A 22323-nucleotide genomic window follows, 5' to 3' on the forward strand; every position below is an offset into this window, starting at 1 on the left:
TATAATGTTATATAACTACTAGATTCTACACACACGTTATAATGTGTAATAAGAAGCTTGCTTCCCAACCCCATGGTTCCGGGTTCAGCCTTGTAAGTGGATTTGGTACACGGAAACTGAAAGAAGCACTTCGTATATACATATATGTTTGTGTGTCCAACCGATGTTGTGTTTATGTCCTTGTAACTTAGCTGTTCAGCAATAGAGAGCGATAGAAAATAAGTGCTTGGTTTACAATGAATAAGTCCTGGGGACGGTTGGTTCGACTAAAGGCGTTGCTCCAGCATGGCTGCAGTCAAAAACTGGTACAACTAAAAGAATAAAGGAATATACCTTACATAAGCATAAATGCCCAAGATAAGCCTACATGTACCTATGCGAGTGAACGAATTTAGCTGAATGTCACCAGGTCCTTAAGGAAAAATACAGCATGTCGTAATTGTAACACCATATTTCCTGTGCATGGAAAGATAATGATATTAATGGACAGATTTTTAACACCGCCATTTTGAGGTTTTCTTGGTGACGATACTACATCTGTTAATTGTGAAACCGATAGAAAAATTATTCTTATGCAATATCCTTTAATGTTGATTGTAATCTTATTGCATTCTCCATTTGCATGCATCCCTGTGCACGAGTATGCATCTGTGCATAACCATAGCATGTTAATGTGTATATATTATTGTGCTTCTTTGCATATATGTGTATGAATGCATGTTACTGTGCCTATGTGTGATACATACGCACACATTCATGTTTGTGTGCTTGTATACACATACATAGAATAAACACGCGCGCGCGCACACAGATATACAAATACACTCTCACACATATATTTACACGCGCATATACATATGTACGCGTGTATATGTATGCAAGTATATGTGTGTATGTATACACAAGCATGGAGGATCGCTTGTATGTGGATATAATATAATACATAAAAATGTATATATATATATATATATATATATATACACACATGTATATACACACACATATAAATGCATATATATATACATATATATATATACAGACATATAAATACATATATATATATACACATAAATATATATATACATATATATATATACACATAAATATATATATATATACATATATATACACACACATAAATACATATATATATATATAAACACACATAAATACATATATATATACATACACATAAATGCATATATATATATACATACACATAAATGCATACATATATATACATACACATAAATTCATATATATATACATACACATAAATTCATATATATATACACATAAATACACACATATATATATATACATAAATACACATATATATATACACACACATAAATACACACATATATATATATACACACATAAATACACACATAAATACACACACATAATATATATATACATACACACATAAATACATATATATACATACACATAAATACATATATATATTTCTTGTGCAGTATTGTGCGGCATATTTATTTTTTGGGGAGTGATATGTGTAATGTTTAACACTTAAACACACGCACGCGGACCCCCCACACATACACCCATACATGCCTACACACAATCCATCTCATATGATCAAAGTATATTCAATTTCAATTAATATATTCGGAAGAATGCTTATCGATGGGAGTGGTGCGGCTGATAATGATTATTGGCCATGCACGAAATATCAATAACCTAATTAAGAGTTGATATGCAATGTTCGAATTTAATAGATATTCTTATTTCATTAACGATTTTTCATGATTAAATTAACAAAAGTTATTTAAATTTGATTGTTCTCGGAATCCTCCGAAATATCAAAAAATCCCCGGATTTCTAAATACCTAGATTTTACATTCTGTATGTGCATGTATGGCTGTGTGGCTATAAAGCTCGTTTTGCTACAAAGCAATTTCGCGTTCGGTCCCACTCCGTGGCACCTTGGGCAAGCGTGTTCTTCTATAGTCACCCACACACGACACACGTTCTGTGTCCGATTAGCATTTGCGAGGGGAGGTCATCGCTCCCTTCTCTAAGCCTTACACACGAAAGAGAGAGACCGACGGGGGCAAACAGACAGACGGAAAATACGAAATAGCAGGGGATATACATACAACATGCATGCGCGCGCACATACACACACGTGTGTGTATGTATGCGTGCATCGATGCATATCTTCTACGAAATCGGGGTTTCTGTCTTTGAAACATTCTCGAACTAAAGCTGTAGTAAAAATGCATTACCATTGCTTCTCGAAATGAAGACGGAAGCTGAACTACAGGAATTCAAAACGAACATTTCATGACTAGCGAAATATATTTTAAGTGAAGTGGCCTAGTAATTAGGGTTTTGCACTCGTGTTCGCTAGATTGTGGTTTCGACTCCCGGAACAGGTGATGCATTGTATTTTCGAGCAAAATACTTCCTTTAATGTTACCTGCAGTCTCCCTGGGTGTAAATGAATGACACTGCGAGTGACTGGCGTCTCGTCCAGGGGTGGGAGACGTTGTGATCTCGGTCAGTTAATGAAACCGGATAACCGGTAACGTTTCCTAAGACTCCAGATAAAAATGTCCGGTGGTTGATGATAATGATGAAGAGGATGACGACGATGATGATGATGATGACGGTGATGATAATGATGATGACGGTGATGATAATGATGATGACGGTGATGATAATGATGATGACGGTGATGATAATGATGATGACAATGATAATGATGATGACGATGATAATGATGATGACGATGATAATGATGATGACGATGATAATGATGATGATGACGAAAATGAAGAAATATATTTTTTTTACTGTTTGGCTTTCGTTCATGGTAAATAGCCGCAGCAAGGCATTTTGAACACTGAAAGGCATTTAGAGAACAGACTGATCAAAACTTGGTATTGAAAATATCCACATGGAAACAATTGGTTAATAATCCAGAATAATATTAGACGATAATATCTTGGCCTTTAACACGCAGCCTAGGAGAAGACACAATCCTATTTTAATATTACGTTTATATCATTTGATATATAACTGTGCTTAACCTCTAGAGATGAGCAAATACATCAATATTGAAATTTATAATATGTCAATTACCATGTCATTGTATGGTGAAAGAGTTGCACACTTTTATCATTTCTCTTCAAAGAAGACATTGTAAAAATTATCTGACCATTTGGTTGAGAATCTGTGATAGTGTTTGAGTTGTGTCTCGGAGCTCTTTAACCCATCGTTTTATCATTTCCAGTCGGCGTAACATAAACCAAGTGAGTATTATCCTAAACAAGCGATTAATCATTGTTAGTTGAATTATCGTTAATAGATATTGGCATATTGGAGAATCAGAGGTGATCGTTTGAGCTGACCATTTCAGTTTGGTTTTGTCTGGTATTCGGATATGGAAGACGTTGAACCAAGGAAAACTTAGTCATCACACACACATATATACACACACACACACACACACATATATATACACGCGTAAGCGCACATATTCATGAACACACATTTATAAATGTGTGTATGTATATGTAGTATATTTATATATTTGTGTACACACACACAAACACACATACATATATATATACATACATACACACACATATATATATATAAACATGTATATACAATAATATACAAACATATACTAATACACACACTTGTATATATAGTTTACCTGGTATATCTGTATATCTATCCATCTATCTATCTATATATACGTTATATACATATATATATGTATATGGAGAGAGAGAGAGATTGAGAGAGAGAGAAGAGTGTATACTTAGTGTACGTATGTGTATATCATACACTCACTTATACACACGCACACACATATTTACATTCACATTGACATGTATACTCGTTAATCCTTGGTATGAAATTTTGTAGATCCCATGACACAAACACAAATGATCTCTCTCTCCCTCACACACACTAAACATTGTGAATTTGTCTAAACTATTGAAATACAAAAAGACCAACGAAATAATAATGGTTACTTCGATTTAGTTTCTAGCGTAACATCATTATCAAACTGAACGGTCAGTTGCTATAATATACATTGTATATATTATAATATAATATTCCCGATGGTTAGCTTGCTATTTAGATATTCATAGAAGCTTGTAACATAACAGCGTGCATCTATTTTGGTATTTCTGATGCGTTGCTTGTTTTGTTTCCCATTAAGAAATATTTATTTATGAATTCTAGTTTCGAAGGCATGGTAAGTAAAAAAACACACACGTACGTACGTGTGTGTTTTTTTACTTCGTACGTACGTACATACATACATACATACATACATACATACATACATACATACATACATACATACACATACACACACACATACATACATACATATATATACATATATACATATATATATATATATATATATATATATATATATATATATATATATACACACACATGATCGCCGTTGCGTAGCTGAAACGTGTAAAACAATATATTGTAATCCCTCGCATTATCGCGGTTTATTATTTAAGCTTATGTCAATTCCTCCGATGTGTTGTCTTGCATTTATAATAAAATATATGCAAATTGCTAAAAAAAAAAATAAATAAATATACAGTACCGTACTGTTTTGACTTCGCGGATTTTCGCCTATATCGCGGTTTTTTTGGGAACGTAACACCCGCGATATTTGAGGGGTTACTGTAGTAATAAAATTATTTTAGTCTATGTGTCAAGCAAAATGTAGAGGCAGATGGAACAATCTTTCAACAAAAAATACGCCATTACTCTCTTCAGATAATTTCAGATCAGAAAACCTGAACTCAGAAATGAAGGGTGGTTCGTTAAATAGCTTGTTTTGTAAGTACGAGGTTTCGGGTTCAAACCCACTGCACTTCGAATAATTGTCTTTTACTATAACTTCGAGGCGATTAATACCTTGAGAATGAATTTGGTATACGGAAGCTATGTGAAATCCTGCTGCATGTGTACGTGTGTGTGTGGGTATGTGTGTGTGTGTGTGTGCATACATGAATCTGTGCCTTGTGCCTGTTTGCCCCACCATTTAACAACTGGTGTTGGTTTGTTTACATCCCTGTAAGTGACTTGTCAAAGTGACCTATAAAATAAGTACCGGAGTTAAAAAGATGTACTTAAATGGATTTGTACAGCTATAATTCTTTTAGTCAGTGCTTGAGTATGACCAAGGTTCAGTGATTGATACAAACAAAAGATAAAACATAAGGACATATTTGACAAGGTGAATCATTCCCGAAATATTTCAGAAGTATTAAACAACCCAAGAATGGTAATATAAAATCTTATGCTTAAATCTATTGGTATCACCTAAAATATTTTACCTAATTTCCCACTTGCATTGCTTAAAGTTTTTATATAATTATTTCATTATTTTATATAATTTAATAGACAACGATAAAAATACTTTAGCGACCCACATAGCATCATTCAATATACTTCATAAAAAAATCTGACAGCAATAACTAAACAAACATCCACTGAGTACTGTAGGGAAATGGAACACTTACTGTAGAATGATGATATTTAAGCAGACATTTCCTGTTGTACCAAAAAAAAAAAAAAGAAAAAAAAAAGGAAAGAAAGAAAGAAATCAATACAGTCTGATGGATGATTTCTGCAGTGAAATTGTCAATAATATACTAATTAAGAAATATACTTAGAAGTTGACCGACTAACTCGACTTTTCTAATAATGTTTGTATATAATTAAAATTGTGGTTAATTTGCTTACTCTTCGACATTACAAGTAATGTACGAACACACACACACACACACACACACACACACAACACACATACTCTTTCAAATATTTTTATATATGTATGTATATATTATGTATGTTTGTATGTATGTGTGTGGTTTTATAGACACACGCATGCGTATAGGAATATCTGTATAGATGTCTGTCTGTATGTAAGCATGTATGTAAGTATGTATGCGTGTGTGTATGCGTGTGTGTATGCGTGTGGTTTTTTACACACACATACGCATATATTTGTGTATGTACGTGTGTATACATATATATTTCCCTATTTAAATGTGTGCTTCTAAAACTGGGATAGCTGGAATCAGTGTGTTGAAAAAAAAAAAAAAATTCCTTCTCTAAAGCTGACGAGATAGTACTTAAATTTTCCCATTCCTATCTGATGATTATTTTATTTTACTCTCCTCAGAGTACGAAAGTAAAAAGACAAAAAAACCCCAAAAAAACAAAAAACGAACAAACAAAAAATAAACAAAAAACACACACAAACAGGAAAAGTAAGTAATTTTAAGATACAGGAAATATAAAAAGAAAAGCGGAAACGGAAGGAAAATAATATTCCATGTTTTATATCGATCTGACGATTAATCGAATATTTTCGGGCTCGTGTTTTGAGAGGCACACATCGCAGAACGAGTAACATATTCTATCTTATATAATTCAATATATATGATATAATATTGATTTCGAATTTTGTTACAGAGCCATCATTTTAAGGGCAGGGATTAAGTCGATTACATCGACCCCAATGTTCAACTGGTAGTTATTTTATCGGCCCTGAAAAAACGACAGGTAAAGTGAGCTTCGGCGGAATTTGAACCCAGCGCTTAAAGACAGACGGTATGCCGCTAAGTATTTTCCCCAGCGTGCTAAGGATTCTTATTTCTTTATTGCCCACAAGGGGCTAAACATAGATTTGTTATCATAAATCAATTCGTGATAAGCGAATTAGTGTACCTAGTTATCCTGGATCAGTCACGAATGAATCAGTGATGAACGAGGAAAGGGACACTATAAATGACAATGTAATCCTTTTGCCGACAATCATTGCTGCTTCATTTCGACATGACCACAGATAAATGATTCGTTTATCACTGATATCTTGATCAGGAAAGATTTAACTTTAATACCATATTGTTGGCGCAGTGGCATAGTCGTTACAGTACTAGAATGACCGGTGGTATTTATTCTAGTTATCCACGCTCTTAGTTCAAATTCCGCTGAGGTCAAATTTACCTTACTCTCTTTTACTCTTTTACTTGTTTCAGTCATTTGACTGCGGCCATGCTGGAGCACCGCCTTTAGTCGAGCAACTCGACCCCGGGACTTATTCTTTTTGTAAGCCCAGTACTTATTCTATCGGTCTCTTTTTGCCGAACCGCTAAGTGACGGGGACGTAAACACACCAGCATCGGTTGTCAAGCAATGCTAGGGGAACAAACACAGACACACAAACACACATACATATATATACATATATGCGACAGGCTTCTTTCAGTTTCCGTCCACCAAATCCACTCACAAGGCATTGGTCGGCCCGGGGCTATAGCAGAAGACACTTGCCCAAGATGCGACGCAGTGGGACTGAGCCCGGAACCATGTGGTTGGTAAGCAAGCTACTTACCACACAGCCACTCCTGCGCCTTACATGAATTTGAGATAAAAATATAAGTTAAAAGTGGCAGATTAGCTGGATTCTTGGATCATGGGAAAAGATTCCTAGCAGTGTCTGTTCTTGAAAATTTTGAGCTAAAAAATTCCGACGCATCTGCCAAAATTTGTGATCGACAGATTGTGTCAGCAATTTGAAAATTCTATGGAAACAACTTCCTCGTTTTGATTGAAAACTCAACTGCTAGCAACAAAATTTCAACTTTCGACTTTTTATTGTAGCATCAATAAACAGCGTAGAAAACATGAGAGTCATAAAGATTATATGAACTCAAGAAGACCGGATTCTGACATCCATTTTTGATAGTCAAATTATGTTATTTTCCCCTTCCGTTAAGTGGGTAATATTTTTGAAGGAACGGCACACGTCATATGACTCTCCCATTTATGCGTTTCTGTCACTGTGAAACCATTTGTTTATATAAAGACAGTAATTATGGTTGAGATAGACAGCTGACAAGTGTGTCTCTCTGTCGCTTTACCGTGTCTTGACTAAGACCCTAAGTAACACATTTCCCCATGCCATCAGATAGATAGAGATTGATATAGATAGATAGACAGAATGAGAGAGAGAGAGAGAGAGAGAGCGGGCAGTTAGAGTGATATAGAAAGGCGAAGAGGAGAAAGAGGGAGCGCGGACAGTGATAGAGAGAATTAGAGGGAAAGAGTGAGAAAGAGAGAGAGAAGGGGGTCCAGTTTGAGAGAATGAAAGACAGATAGATAGATAGATAGATAGATAGATAGATAGATAGATAGATAGATAGGTAGGTAGGTAGGTAGGTAGGTAGGTAGGTAGATAAATAGATATATAGATAGATAGATAGATAGATAGATAGATAGATAGATAGATAGATATTTAGACTGAACCGCAAATGGATAGCGTGGCATCAGAACAATTCGTTTGCATTTATTCGCAGTTCAGCCCTGATTCGGCAGACCTCGATCAAAGACAATCCAGCCACGACAATCTCAATAACTTATATGTAATGCTACATAACATTATATCTTCATTTTTGAACAGTATTGAGGTGTGATTTGAAAGAGATTTGATTGTCATTTCTAGCAGCTCTTTGCTTACTAATAGCACAACCACGGTATGCTTAAGAATAAGAACGTATACAAATATACAAAAGTTTGAGAGACATAGATCATGTCTTTGTGATAATCTGCTTTAATACTATGGTTATTAATGCTCGAACGCTAACTATGTGCTAATTACGTAAATTATATCTGTCATAATTTTGCTGAAATTTTCTATAAGAAGCAGTTGCAAGTTTCTCAGCTTTGGCAACCCCTGCGGCTGAAAGGAGAGATAAGCGATCTCTGATGAGGCTTACATGGATATGAAACTAGTCAGTTCAGTACACACCCCAAAGAGGCTTTTTGTACGTGTTAAACATTATTTATAAATTACATACATACATACATACATACATACATACATACATACATACATACATCTTATGTATGTATGTATATCTATACATACATAAGATAAATATAGACAACTACTTCGAATCTTTCAACTTCTATGTCCGGATTAAATTCCCATTTATACCAATAATTTGTGCAATTTGTTTTTTATAAATAAATACCTAAGGGACAATCTGGATAAGCTAGGGTATTTAGAAAAAGAAAATCAACCAACTAAGTCGCACATTACAAATTCAATCTATAAGTGGAACAATAAAAGTATGCAAAACTTTCCTCAAGTTTAAACTGTAACGTTGTCTACATTCCAGTGATGTAGCTTTCTATCTTTGTTAGAAACCAGTTTCTTCCCGAGAGGGAAACTTCAAATAATTCAATACAGAAAAGAAAATACATACTCACACACAGTCACACACACAAAGAAACACACATGTGAGCGCACACATATAACATTTGTTGGATAATTTCTAGAGTAAACAATCAGTGATGTACTAATTAAGAAAGATGTTTAGAAGGTAACGAATATTCTAATAACGTTTTGTAAATAATTTATTTTGACGTCAACAATATATAAATGTGTGTGTGTGTGTGATTTAAGTTTACGTGAGAGCATGTGTGAGAGCGAATGTAACTGTATATATATATATATATATATATATATATATATATATATATATATATTGTTATCTGGGACAGCCGAATCGTTGTGTAAAACATTTATTTCTCAAAAAATGGATGCCAAAATGTTAATTAAATTCTAAAATTTCTATTATGAAAAAATAAAGTAAAATTTACATTTGATAGACGAACGCGGTATTTAGTGCTTCTTTACAAACACATAGACACACACACACAATGGCATAGTCACAGTACATAACTGCATATACCAACATAAATTTGTACAAGTTTGGCGATGCAAACAGGAAAACTTGAACTCAATATATGAGTTATTGAGAAGTGCTAACTCACGAACGAAACACTCGGCCCTTGAGTCATTCTGTCACTTATGTAACATAGCAAAAAAGATATATATATATATATATATATATATATATATAGGCGCAGGAGTGGCGTGTGGTAAGTAGCTTGCTTACCAGCCACATGGTTCCGAGTTCAGTCCCACTGCGTGGCACTTTGGGCAAGTGTCTTCTACTATAGCCTCGGGTCGACCAAAGCTTTGTGAGTTGATTTGGTAGACGGAAACTGAAAGAAGCCCTTCATTTATATATATATATAATATATATATATATATATATATTTGCTTGTGTGTCTGTGTTTGTCCCCCTACCATCACTTGACAACCGATGTTGGTACGCTTACGTCCCCGTAACTTAGCGGTTCAGCAAAAGTGACCGATAGAATAAGTACCAGGCTTACAAAGAATAAGTCCTGGGTGTCGATTTGTTCGACTAAAGGCGGCACTCCAGCATACCTGCAGTCAAATGACTGAAACAAGTAAAAGAATAGAAGAATGACAGAATATAAGAATACCGTTGTAAACGTGTATAAATAAATATCTTGTGATTTTATAGATATACAGAAGAAAGGTGAAGGTATGAATTCGATATTCAGAAATCGATATTATGAGCAGCATTATAAGTACTCGGGTTGATAGAGAGTTGACAGAAGAAAATAGAAAAATAAATGAAGATAAAATTAAGCCGGAGGCGATGCCCTAGCCTCGTTGCAAGTTCAATGACTTCGACCAGTAAAAGAATAAAAGACCACGTGATAGTTTAGCAGAATATTGCCAGCATGTTCCAAAACTAATTTCCTGTTTGTAATTAATTAAGAAATACGGAAAATAAAAAGAAAATGGGAAATAAAACTAATATAGTAAATGAGAATGTACAGTACATGACGACAGTCTGGTATGACAAAACAATATGTTTATGACATGTTTATTTGACCGACGATCATCAGACAGAGGTATCTGAACTTCGTAAAGAAATGCTAATACAATTATGGCGAAAATAATTGTAGATAAAATAAGAGAGAATATTTCTTTTATTAACGTTTATATATATATGTTATTTGAAATTCTGCGTTGAAACAAATAAACACGGACATAGCTGTTTGGCTAACACTGTTATCTTAGCAACGAAGAGGTATCGGAATCGATCTTACGGCACGGCAAGTATTTTACCTCTTATCCCTAGTAGAAACACACATGCAAGCATGCTCCCGCATATATATATATAATATATATATATATATATAATATATATATATATATATATATATATATATATCGTTAGAATCATACACACGCACATACTCACGTTTATGTATATATATGTATATGCATATATATAGATATATACATATATTTGGTATGATCAATAAGTATCAAGACTGGGGCCATAGTAACGAAGCTAAAGGGGGCCGAGTCAATCCGCTCGGTACAGATTGACCTTGATCTCTGCTGCGCATGTGCACTAAGTTTTAACGTTCTAGCTCACTTCCGCTGTTTCTAGCAGTGCTTGGAAGGAAGGTGTGTAGTATGTGATAGTTGCATTGAGCATAACGGCAAATAAGGAGCTTTGGTGAAAAGATACTTGCTAAAAGTGACACTCAGTGGGGTCAAACCAATATCCACATGGTTGTGAAGTGAACATCTTCACCACAAATCTATCTCTATGCAGCAAATCTTTATACATCATAGTATCAACTAATCAACTTATGATTTACCACATTATTTACATTATTTACATTCGACGGATATTTGTCCCCATCTTGTTTGTTGTTAACACAACGTTTCGGCTGATATACCCTCCAGCCTTCATCAGGTGTCTTGGGGGAAATTTCGAACCTAGGTTCTTATTCCTAAGGTATTTTTCGATATTATTATTATTATTATATGTTTGACTTTTGCTTTACATTTGCACAAGCTGGCTCCAAGTCTCACCCAGAGACCTCAAGAGACAACAAGTTGGAAGTTCATGTTGGTGTTATGCCTAGGGTGCCATATATTTGGTTTTGTACTTAGTGTTGTACTAGTGAATGCCTAAGAAACCATACGAAAATTATGTTTGATTTTAAAACTTGAGATTACAAAGAAAGTATTTTGCGTAGGATATGAGCAGTTCCCATGAGTACTATCTTTTGAATTTCTGCCATTTTGGGGTTTCCTGGTATCTGTGTTAGGTAACAATCATCCCCTTTTGCTATCATTCCCAGGGCACCTACGACAACAGGTATTGTTTTAGTCTTCAGGTTCCATATTTTATTATTATTATTATTATTATTATTAGTGTTCAAGACACTGCTTGGAATCGAACTGTATTATGATTCCTTATTAAGATACATAGAACTGTAATATGATTTACTACTTATTAATGTTACTATTTCTAAAGTTATCGAAAAATTTTTTTCATAATGGCAAGTAAATGAGATTCACTGTGATCGATATATGATATTTAATCAATACGTTCCACATGCAAAACGGTAAAGAACGAACAAGTGTATTTGCCCCAATCACATCGTTCGTATATAAGAAATATTCAAGTGTTTGACTAATATTTGCCAACATTTTCGTCCATAATAGTACTTCGTCTAAGACCATATTGATATTGGCATCGAAGCAGTAGAAATAGTAATCGAACCTACAATCATTTATTGGAATTTCACTATTGACACTATTATCAGCATTCATTTCCATATATTTTGCAATTTAGTTTCTTTACTTTCGAATAACCTTCTTTAATATCGAAAGAAAATCGGAAAGCAGTATGAAGACTTATAAATCAAGTAAACAAGTTTCTCTTCTCTTAAAACTAACAAATAAATTCGTAGTTCGTGTTAGATAACCTGGCGATTTTTTAGTTCCATTTTGAATTAAAATTCGAAGAGAGAAATATATCTGTTTGAGTTATTTGTCACGAAATTTAGCCAGAAATGTTTCTAAACATAAACCTAACAGAATGCACATTCTCTAAATATCCCATAGGATATGAAAATATATTTATCTATCCTTGAGAAGATGGAGTTACATCTTTATAAATAAGAAATACCAGAAGGATTACGCAGAAAAAATTGCATGTGATTCCGTATATTGTCAATATTTATAGAAGCAAAAACCACACAGGACAAATAATGGCTGTTTATTTTCTTTAATAACAATAGGAACTACTCAACAGGTTGGATTTATGGAGAAATGTAATTATTCATTTTATCAGTTCTGGTAATTTGTGTTTTAACGATGCAACGTCAAAATGCCTGATATATATATATCCAGACGATATAAATAAAATATAACGTCTAAATATAAGATTGCTGATATGATAGATATTAGTTATGCCTAGCACCCTGATGATAAGGATTGCTCAGTGTGGGTGCTAATGTAGCTTCTGATATTCCAGTATTGATATGTAATAGTAATAAAAATTGTAATATTTGTAAATATCCATTGCAAATGCCACCACCAATGGAATATATATTTTATCACAAAATTAATGACAAAATACCTTACTTTCAGCGCTTACAATTGCGATTTACACCAAAGTTGTTTCACACTATATCGGTAACCAGAAAAATATTATGACGATAACAAAATAAAAATCCAATAAGATAATAATGATATGTTGTTGGTGGTCAACGGGGAGTTTGATACTAAAATATAAATGCCAAGTTCCAAATGAAGCTTTTGTTTTTCTTTCTATTTAGCTGCAACTCAGGAGTGATAAAGATCTATGGTGAAAGACAATGTCAGCTGTGAACTCTCGTTTTTTATTCAGATATAGGGCATCTAAAAGTAGTACTCCTTCTTTTTAATATAGTCTGGTGTGATCTGAGATATATATGGCAGTTATTTCTAATAGGCGTAGTAGTAAGTAACTTGCTTACGAACCACATAGTTCCGGGTTCAGTTCTACTGCATGGCACCTTGGGCAAGTGTCTTCTACTATAAACTCGGGCCGATCAAAGCTTTGTGAGTGGATTTGGTAGACGGAAACTGAAAGAAGCCAGTCGTGTGTATATATATATATAATGTGTGCGTGTATGTGTGTCTGTGTATATGTTTGTTCCCCCAACATCGTTTGACAAGCGATTCTGGTGTGTTTACGTCCCTGTAACTTAGCGGTTCGGCAAAAAGATATCGATAGAATAAATACTAGGCTTACAAAGAATAAGCCCTGGGGTAAATTTGCTCGACTAAAGGCGGTGCTCCAGCATTGCCACATTCATATGACGGAAACAAGTAAAAGAGTAATAGGTGGAACGTCGACGAAGAGGCTTTCTCAGCTATTGGGAACTTCCGTTTGCTTCCCAATTAGTTTTCGGTTATCAGTCTGCTTGCTTGTAACAGAGTTGTACTTAAGAGAAACTAAGTTATTTCCGCCAGAAAATCAATAGTTTCTATTATGAAAAATTTCTTTGTCAAAATATAGCGTCAGAAAGAACTATCAAAACCTCGTGTATCAAAGTGCGTGCATTAAAATGCGTGTGTCAGAAATGTCTGAATCAATAGGTTTATAAAAATCTCGACGTCAACATGTGTATAAGAGAAGAGCATAATTGTTTCAGAAAATTCTGTATGAAAATATCTGTGTCAAATTATTTGTATCAAAATGTCTGTATAAAAGTATCTGGGTCAAAACGTGTCACAGTGTTTGTATCGAGATGAATGTATAAAAAGTTTCATGTAAAACGTTTGTACCAAAATATCTGCAGTAAAATGACCGTGTTAAAATATTTATGTCAAAACGTCTGTTTCAAAAATATCTGTATCAATCCATCTGTGTGAAAACATTCGCGTCACGTAATGGAAACGTCCGTACCAGAATGGCTGTGCTACTATGTATCGAAACGGGTGCTTTTAGAATGAAATAACTGTGTTAAAAATTGTCTGTATCAAAATGCGTGTGTTACGTCATTTGTATCGAAATGTCCATATGAAAAATATTTCCATCAAATTGTCTGTATTTAAGATATCTGTATAAAAATACCTGTATGAAAATGTGTCGCAATGTCTTAAATTCGCAATGTCTTAAATTCCTCTGTTATTACCTGGAGAACTTTGATGAACAAGAGGGGGATGAGCACTGAGCCTTGGTGAACTCCTACTTGTACCCTGAATTCTTCACTGTGTTCCTTACCAACCCTCACCTTACTGGTAGCATACCTGTACTTGGCTTGTACAGTTCTCACCAACCATTTGTCTATCCCTAGTTTGTGCATTGACCACCAGATAAGGGATCAGGGGACCCTGTCATAAGATTTCTCCATGTCAACAAAAGCGAAGTACAGATGTTTATCTTTGGCTGGGTATTTCTCCTGCAGCTGTCTTACCAGAAATATATTATCAGTTGTGCTTTTTCCTAGCACAAAACCAAACTGCTTCTCATCTAGGCTAACTGTCTCCATATGTGTCTATTCAAAATGTTTGTATAAAATGACTGCATCAATTCATTCGTAATAAAAACATCTTTAATATTTGTTTTAAATCGCTTGTATCGAAATACCTGTATCAAAAATGTCTGTATAAAAAATGAGTGTATTCTGGATATTTGCATCAAAATGCAAGTTTCAGCAATGTCAATCTATCTGTAACGACATGTTTGTGCTACATATTTATCGATATGATACAACAGGTAAAATAAGAAATATATAATGTCTGTAACAAAATGTTACAAACTGCTTGTTTCATTTATGTCTGTATCAATATGTAGCCGTCTAATATAATCTGTACTTTGCTAGTAAAATCAGTAATTTTTCAGTGAAATAATCAATACGCGTTCAGGCCTGTAGTAGATTTGTCACTATTCCGTAGCACAGATGTATTTTTGTCTTATGTTTTTAGCGATGCAAGTGCTCATGTAGTACCCTCGTGTATATATATAGCACTGTAACCCACCAGGCTATCAGATGTTGCTACACATCGCTGGTCACAATGCGCTTCGCATTGTTTTAGCCTTCAAATGACGCCACCCCGCTGGCGAAGCGAGCAGGCCAACGGAAGAATGAGTGAAAGCTGTGGCGAAAGGAGCACAGCAAGGGATCGCCACCACCCCCTGCCGGAGCTTCGTGGAGCTATAGGTGTTTTCGCTCAATAAACACTCACAACACATGGTCTGGTAATCGAAACCGCAACCCTACAATCGCGAGTCCGCTGCCCTAACCACTGCGCCACTGCGCTTCCACGTATGTATGTATGTATGTATGTATGTATGTATGTATGTATGTATATGTATATATATATATATATATATATATATATATATATATATATAATATGAGTCTGACGCCATACCACAAGAGAGTCCGTATCAAAGTATCGGAGATTTATCCAGGAGGTTTAATAAATCTTAGTCCACCACACAAGACCATCTGAAGCAGTTTGAGAAGGTGTGTAGAGAAAGGAAGTGGTTAGAATAGAAAAGGAGTCATTGAGTAAAATGATAAGGCAAGGCCACAATTTGTCTGTTTGTGTTGTTAAGTTTCAATTGAAGTGTCTCCATTGAAAATATCTGTATCAGCATGTTTGTTTCAAAATGTATCTTAAATATGCGTATCAAACGGTCTGGCTCAAAATATTTGTATCAAACAGTTTGCATAGTTTTATCTGTACGAACATGTTTCTATTGAAACTTTGTCCATCTAATTGCCTGTTTCAATAAAATAACCACCTAGGCGGCGAGCTGGCACAAACGGTAGCGTGCCGGGCGAAATGCTTAGCGGTATTTCGTCTGTCGTTATGTTCTGAGTTCAAATTCCGCCGAGGTCGCCTTTGCCATTCATCTTTTTGGGGTCGATAAATTAAGCACCAGTTTCGCACTGGGGTCGATGTAATCGACTTAATCCCTTTGTCTGTCCTTATTTGTCCCCTCTTTGTTTAGCCCCTTGTGCGAAATAAAGAAATAGGTATTTCGTCTATCGTTACGTTCTGAGTTCAAATTCCGCCGAGGTCGACTTTGCCATTCATCTTTTCGGGGTCGATAAATCAAGCACCAGTTTCGCACTGGGGTCGATGTAATCGACTTAATCCGTTTGTCTGTCCTTGTTTGACCCCTCTATGTTTAGACCCTTGTGGGCAGTAAAGAAATATGTTTCAATAATATAACCACCTATTTAAAATAGTTTCTTAAAGTGTTCTATTCCCAATTATCCATTTGAAAGTGAATGAAATGTCTATATGATTGTTCCAAAAAGCCTTTCGATAAACTAATTATTAATGTGATGGTTAATATCTATTAGCATGACTGACAATATAGACTAGTGGGGACAAAGATAAACAAACGAGGAGGCATGTTACCAGATCGCTCAGCCAGCAAGAAGTAACAGCAATAGAACATTCAGATCATACACTCACTTTAAAAAAGAACACAGTTGATTATATATTTCCTGGTAGGCAATGCCTGATACAAAAGCATAGATGTGCATAACTGGAATGTCTTCTATGACTAAGTGATAAACAAGATTTTAAATACTAAGATACGTGACGTTATCGCAATTTATTCACATTTGAAGGTCATAAATAATTAAAGACAGAAAAGATTTGTCTACAATCGCATTTTCTGTATATGACTTGACCTATAGCACCTAGTCCGACATTTTTTTTTATTGATGATTAGAAACGCAGTCATCATAGCAATCGTATTAACTCGGAGGCGTTAAATGTAATGTTTACTGTTTTTGCTTTCAGTTTTGCCAAGCGTCAACTTTAACAAATCCTCCAAACATCAAACGTTGATAAACAACTTTACCACACAGTATATTTGTTATTCGTTTTCAAAGGAATAATTTAAACTGATGTCATTAAGTATATCTAACGTCAATCAAACTTGCATCCTGTACGTTTAGTCTAAATTTAATGAATAACTAGACAGACGACAGAATACAAATGAGGAAGCAGACGCACACAAACACACATATATGTGTGTGTATAAATAAATAAAAAAAAAAAAAAAAAATATATATATATATATATATATGCACAGACACACACACACACACATATATATATATATATATACATACACATCGTTATCGTTGCATCGAAGACAGACAGAATCGATATTTATAGAAAAAAAAAGAAACAGAACAAAATTATTTATTTGTGCTCACAACTTCGTAACTGCGTTACAAACATTCGCTGTCAATTACATCAATTTAAGTTTTACAATAATGCAGAAGTATTGTAGCCATCTTACATAATCTCTCCTTTGCTGGCAAAATTAATAGTCTTTCTTTAGTGACATAATCAATAATACGTGAAACGCATATATATATATATATATATATATATTAGGGGTATCGAAAAGTAATGTCGTAATTCAAAGAAAATTATGTCAAAGTATCGGGGTCCTATCCAGGAGGTTTAATGAGTCTTAGTTCCCTGTGTAAAATTATCTGAAGCAGATTGAGGATGTGTATAGAGACGGGAAGTGGGTACAACAGAAAGGAGTAATCCTGTAATATGATTATGTAAGACCACATTCTGTGAATGTAACCCAAGGAAATATAAATGCATTAGGTTGGGGATCTCTGCTTCACTTTCCTCCGCAGATCCAGTGGCATCTGATTTTCACTTATTCAGGTTGCTTCAAATCCTTACTAATGGAAAAGACAGTCAGAAGCTGGGTCCATATCGAAACGGTATTCCAAGCATATTTCCCTTCCAGAGGGATCAGGAAAAAAGGTTTTGAGGTGGGTAAGTGTTGTTGTTAACGATGGCGATTATATACTGAATAAATAAATATATATTTATTTATGGTACCTTTAATGCAATCTATCTGTCTGTCTGTCTATGTATCTATAGGTATTTTCTATCTTTTACTTGTTTCAGTTATTACAGTGTGGGCATACTGGGCCACCTCCTTCAACACACACACACGTCTATGTGTGGAGGTGCAGTGGCCCAGTGGTTAGGACAGCGGACACGCGGTCGTGGGATCGCTGTTTCGATTCCCAGACCGGGAATGTTTATTGAGCGAAAATACCTAAAGCTCCATGAGGCTCCGGCAGGGGGTGGTGGCGAACCCTGTGGTACGCTTTCACTACAACTTTCTCTCACTCTTTCTTCCTGTTTCTGTTGTACCTGTATTTCGAAGGGTCTGCCTTGTCACACTGAATCTCCCCGAGAACTACGTTAAGGGTACACGTGTCTGTGGAGTGCACAGCCACATGCACGTTAATTTCACGAGCAGGCTGTCCCGTTGATGGGATCAACTGGAACCCTCGTCGTCGTAGACGACAGAGTGCCACGACGATATAACAGAAACGAAACGAATGGAGAATTTCATCGCAGAAGCGAAATGCATTGAAGAAATCAAATGATATTTTAAATACAGACATTTCAAAATATTCCCGGAATGGAATTACATAAATAAAACAAAATAATGTTATATTGAAATGAATTATAATTTAACCTACTTTTAGGCCCAACATGTTTACTATCTGACAACATGGTACAAAACTCCTCTTGAGGGTTTAGCATTAAACGGACGACTTTTGCGATATTGCATTTTGAAACGCAGAAGACCTCAATTAGATGGCATTATCAATAAAGTTGCTGGTAAATTGTCATTATTATGTAAATAATGCAAATCTTGGGAGACTATCGTTTAACGTATCTCTATTAATGTAGCATTTACACATGATTATATATTATGGACATTGCCCTTTTGTTCATAACAATCAAAGGCTTTCGCTTTGAAATCATTGGATTCCCTTTCAAGGTCAATTCGCTCTTTCTAAAATGTCAATATGTATGAAAGAATATTAGGTTATACAGCTCCGTGTTATGTTATGCATTTGCATCTCAATATATATGTTTAGCTACGAAAAATCCTCCATATGTATAAGCTATGTATATCTGTTGTGTCATATAACAATGTTTACAGACGATACGAGAGTCGTCTTCTATTTCGTCTTTTACAACCTGACTTATTTTTTTTTAGTACCTAGAGTAATTTCTTATTACCATGCTCTTTTCACAACAGTTTTACTTCAGATAGACTCTCATTCTGACACAGCTTGCTGCCGAGTGGACGATATGGTAGACGAAATATTTATCGATCGGGTGGTTATGTTTTAAATGTGATCTAAAAATAATTCCATATATGATACTTAGGATTTCACAGATGTACGATGATAACGTCAGTAGATGTATGTATGTGTGTGTGTTTATACCGTTTATCTTTTACCTTTTGCTTCTTTCAGCCATTAGACTGCGGTCATGCTGGGGCACCACCTTGAAAGATTTTTAATCTAACGAATCTATACCACTGCTCATTTTTATATTTAGTCTGCTACTTTCTCTATCGGGTACTTTTTCCCGATCCGCTAAGTCATGGGGGCATAAACGCACCAGCGCCGGCTGTCAAGCACTGGTGCGGGATAAACACAGACATAAAGACACATATAGACACGTAAACAAATAGATACGAAAGGCTTCCTTCAGTTTCCGTTTTCCAAATCCATTCACAAGACTTTGGCCCTGCCCGCGACTATAGCAGAACACTTGCCTAAGATGCCACGCAATGAGAGACTGAACTCGGAAGTATGAGGTTGGGAAGCAAACTTATTATCACACAGACACGGCTGCGCATATATATATATATATATATACAAAGAATAAGTCCTGGGGTCGACTTGCTCGACTAAAGGCGGTGCTCCAGCATGACCGTAGTCAAATGACTGAAACCAGTAAAAGAGTAAGAGAGTACGTATACATGAGTGCGTCTACACACACACAAACATACACACTTAATCACACACATACTCACAAACATATATATGAGGATACAGACACAGGGACAGGCACACACTCATACATGCATACACACACTCACACATACATACATGCAAACATACATACATACATACATACATACATACGTATCAAACTACAGCAGGGGATTATTTTCATATCGTTTGATGTAGACATTTAAAAATCTGTTTGATATGTGTGTATGTATCTATATATAAAACGTCAATTGAGAAACGTAATTTTTTTTCTTCTGAATTGACAAAAAAATGTCTTATCTTATTTCTACAAATGTGGACTAAGTGGAATATATGCAGACGAAAATATATTTCTTAAAAAGAAACTTCTGCGAAACTTGCATATTATCACAAAAGTCACTTGGAATCAATCAAAATGAACAAATGCAGCAGAAGGAATCATTTGAATAATTTGCTGAGTTTAAAATTTTGAGAAATAGTTAAGTTTGAAAGTTATAGACGTTATAAAGATGTCCGCGGCGAATTATCTTCATATACAGTATATACACAAATGCACACATATCGGTGGAATAACTGAATTACTCAGTCTGTGACGTGTTCTGTCTATTATATAACCACATTGCAGGAACAATATAGGTATCAGCATACTCGCTTCTGGGTAAAAGTAAATATTATTATGAAATTAGTTTTTGTATATTAATTCATTGTGAGATAGGCTCGCTCTCTTTTCACACGCACACAGACACGTGTACCCTTAACGTAGTCCTCGGGGAGATTCAGTGTGACACAGAGTGTGACAAGGCTGACTTTTTGAAATGCAGGTACAACAGAAACAAGAAGAAAGAGTGATAGAAAGTTGTGGTGAAAACGTACCGCAGGGTTCGCTACTACCCCCTGCTGTAGCCTCATGGAGCTTTTTCACACGCACACATTATACACATGTATACACACACTCTTGCATAAATGTATTTTTCTCTCTCTCTTTTGTTGCATATCTATCTATCTATCTATCTATCTATCTATCTATCTATCTATCTATCTATCTATCTATCTATCTATCTCTATCTATCTATCTATCTATCTATCTATCTAACTACGTTGAGAATTGATGTACAATAAAAAAAATCACGGTAATTAAGATTTCGATTGAGATCAATTCGTTAAACGCCAGAATGTTACTTACATTACATGGGAACGACATGCATGTTTATACATAATCGGCTAAAACGACTTTAAGAGCAACTAAAATGCTTTAATTCCATATATGATTTATACTCTGTGCTCAACAGCTGTTTCATTAAGGTAAACACGAAATACGATCAAATGTATAATAATCCCGAAATGGATATTTGGAGTAACGTAACTCAACAGGAGTAGATCAGTGAATCTTTCCGAGTCGGACCGCTACTGTGGCACTACGGATATCTGATTAGAATATGGCAGGAAAGAATCGTAAGACGGATTCTTCAAGCTGAGACACACGGCAGATCTAGAGGTGGTGCCAAAAGATGTTCACATAACGTCTTCTTATGGTACATATTTGGGAATGGAGCCGGAAAGTGTAATATCACTTGCTTCTGCTAGGTCCCCGATATAACAAGGGGCTCTACTGATCTTCAGAAGCTCAACGTCACCTTGGAGGATGCAGAGAAGCTGGCACGGGACCATCGGCGATAGAAAGCACTGGTGGACGTAGGCAGCTCTACGCTTGATAATGTCTCTCGAACCTGAAGC

General features: G+C 35.2%; 1 protein-coding gene across 4 annotated transcripts in view; it reads right to left on the bottom strand.

Annotated features, from left to right (window-relative positions):
• The window catches only part of LOC115231992, a 424000-nt gene that overhangs the window by 332191 nt on the left and 69486 nt on the right, over nucleotides 1-22323 (bottom strand). Inside the window, exon 2 of one of the 4 annotated variants that reach the window (XM_036508224.1) lies at nucleotides 5544-5574. The exons of the other annotated variants lie outside the window; for them this stretch is intronic. The gene's annotated coding sequence lies outside the window, so the exon portion shown is untranslated. The remainder of the gene's footprint in view (nucleotides 1-5543; nucleotides 5575-22323) is intronic. 4 annotated transcript variants of the gene reach the window in all.

The sequence above is a fragment of the Octopus sinensis genome, linkage group LG1 (genome assembly GCF_006345805.1).
Source record: "Octopus sinensis linkage group LG1, ASM634580v1, whole genome shotgun sequence".
NCBI lineage: Eukaryota > Metazoa > Mollusca > Cephalopoda > Octopoda > Octopodidae > Octopus > Octopus sinensis.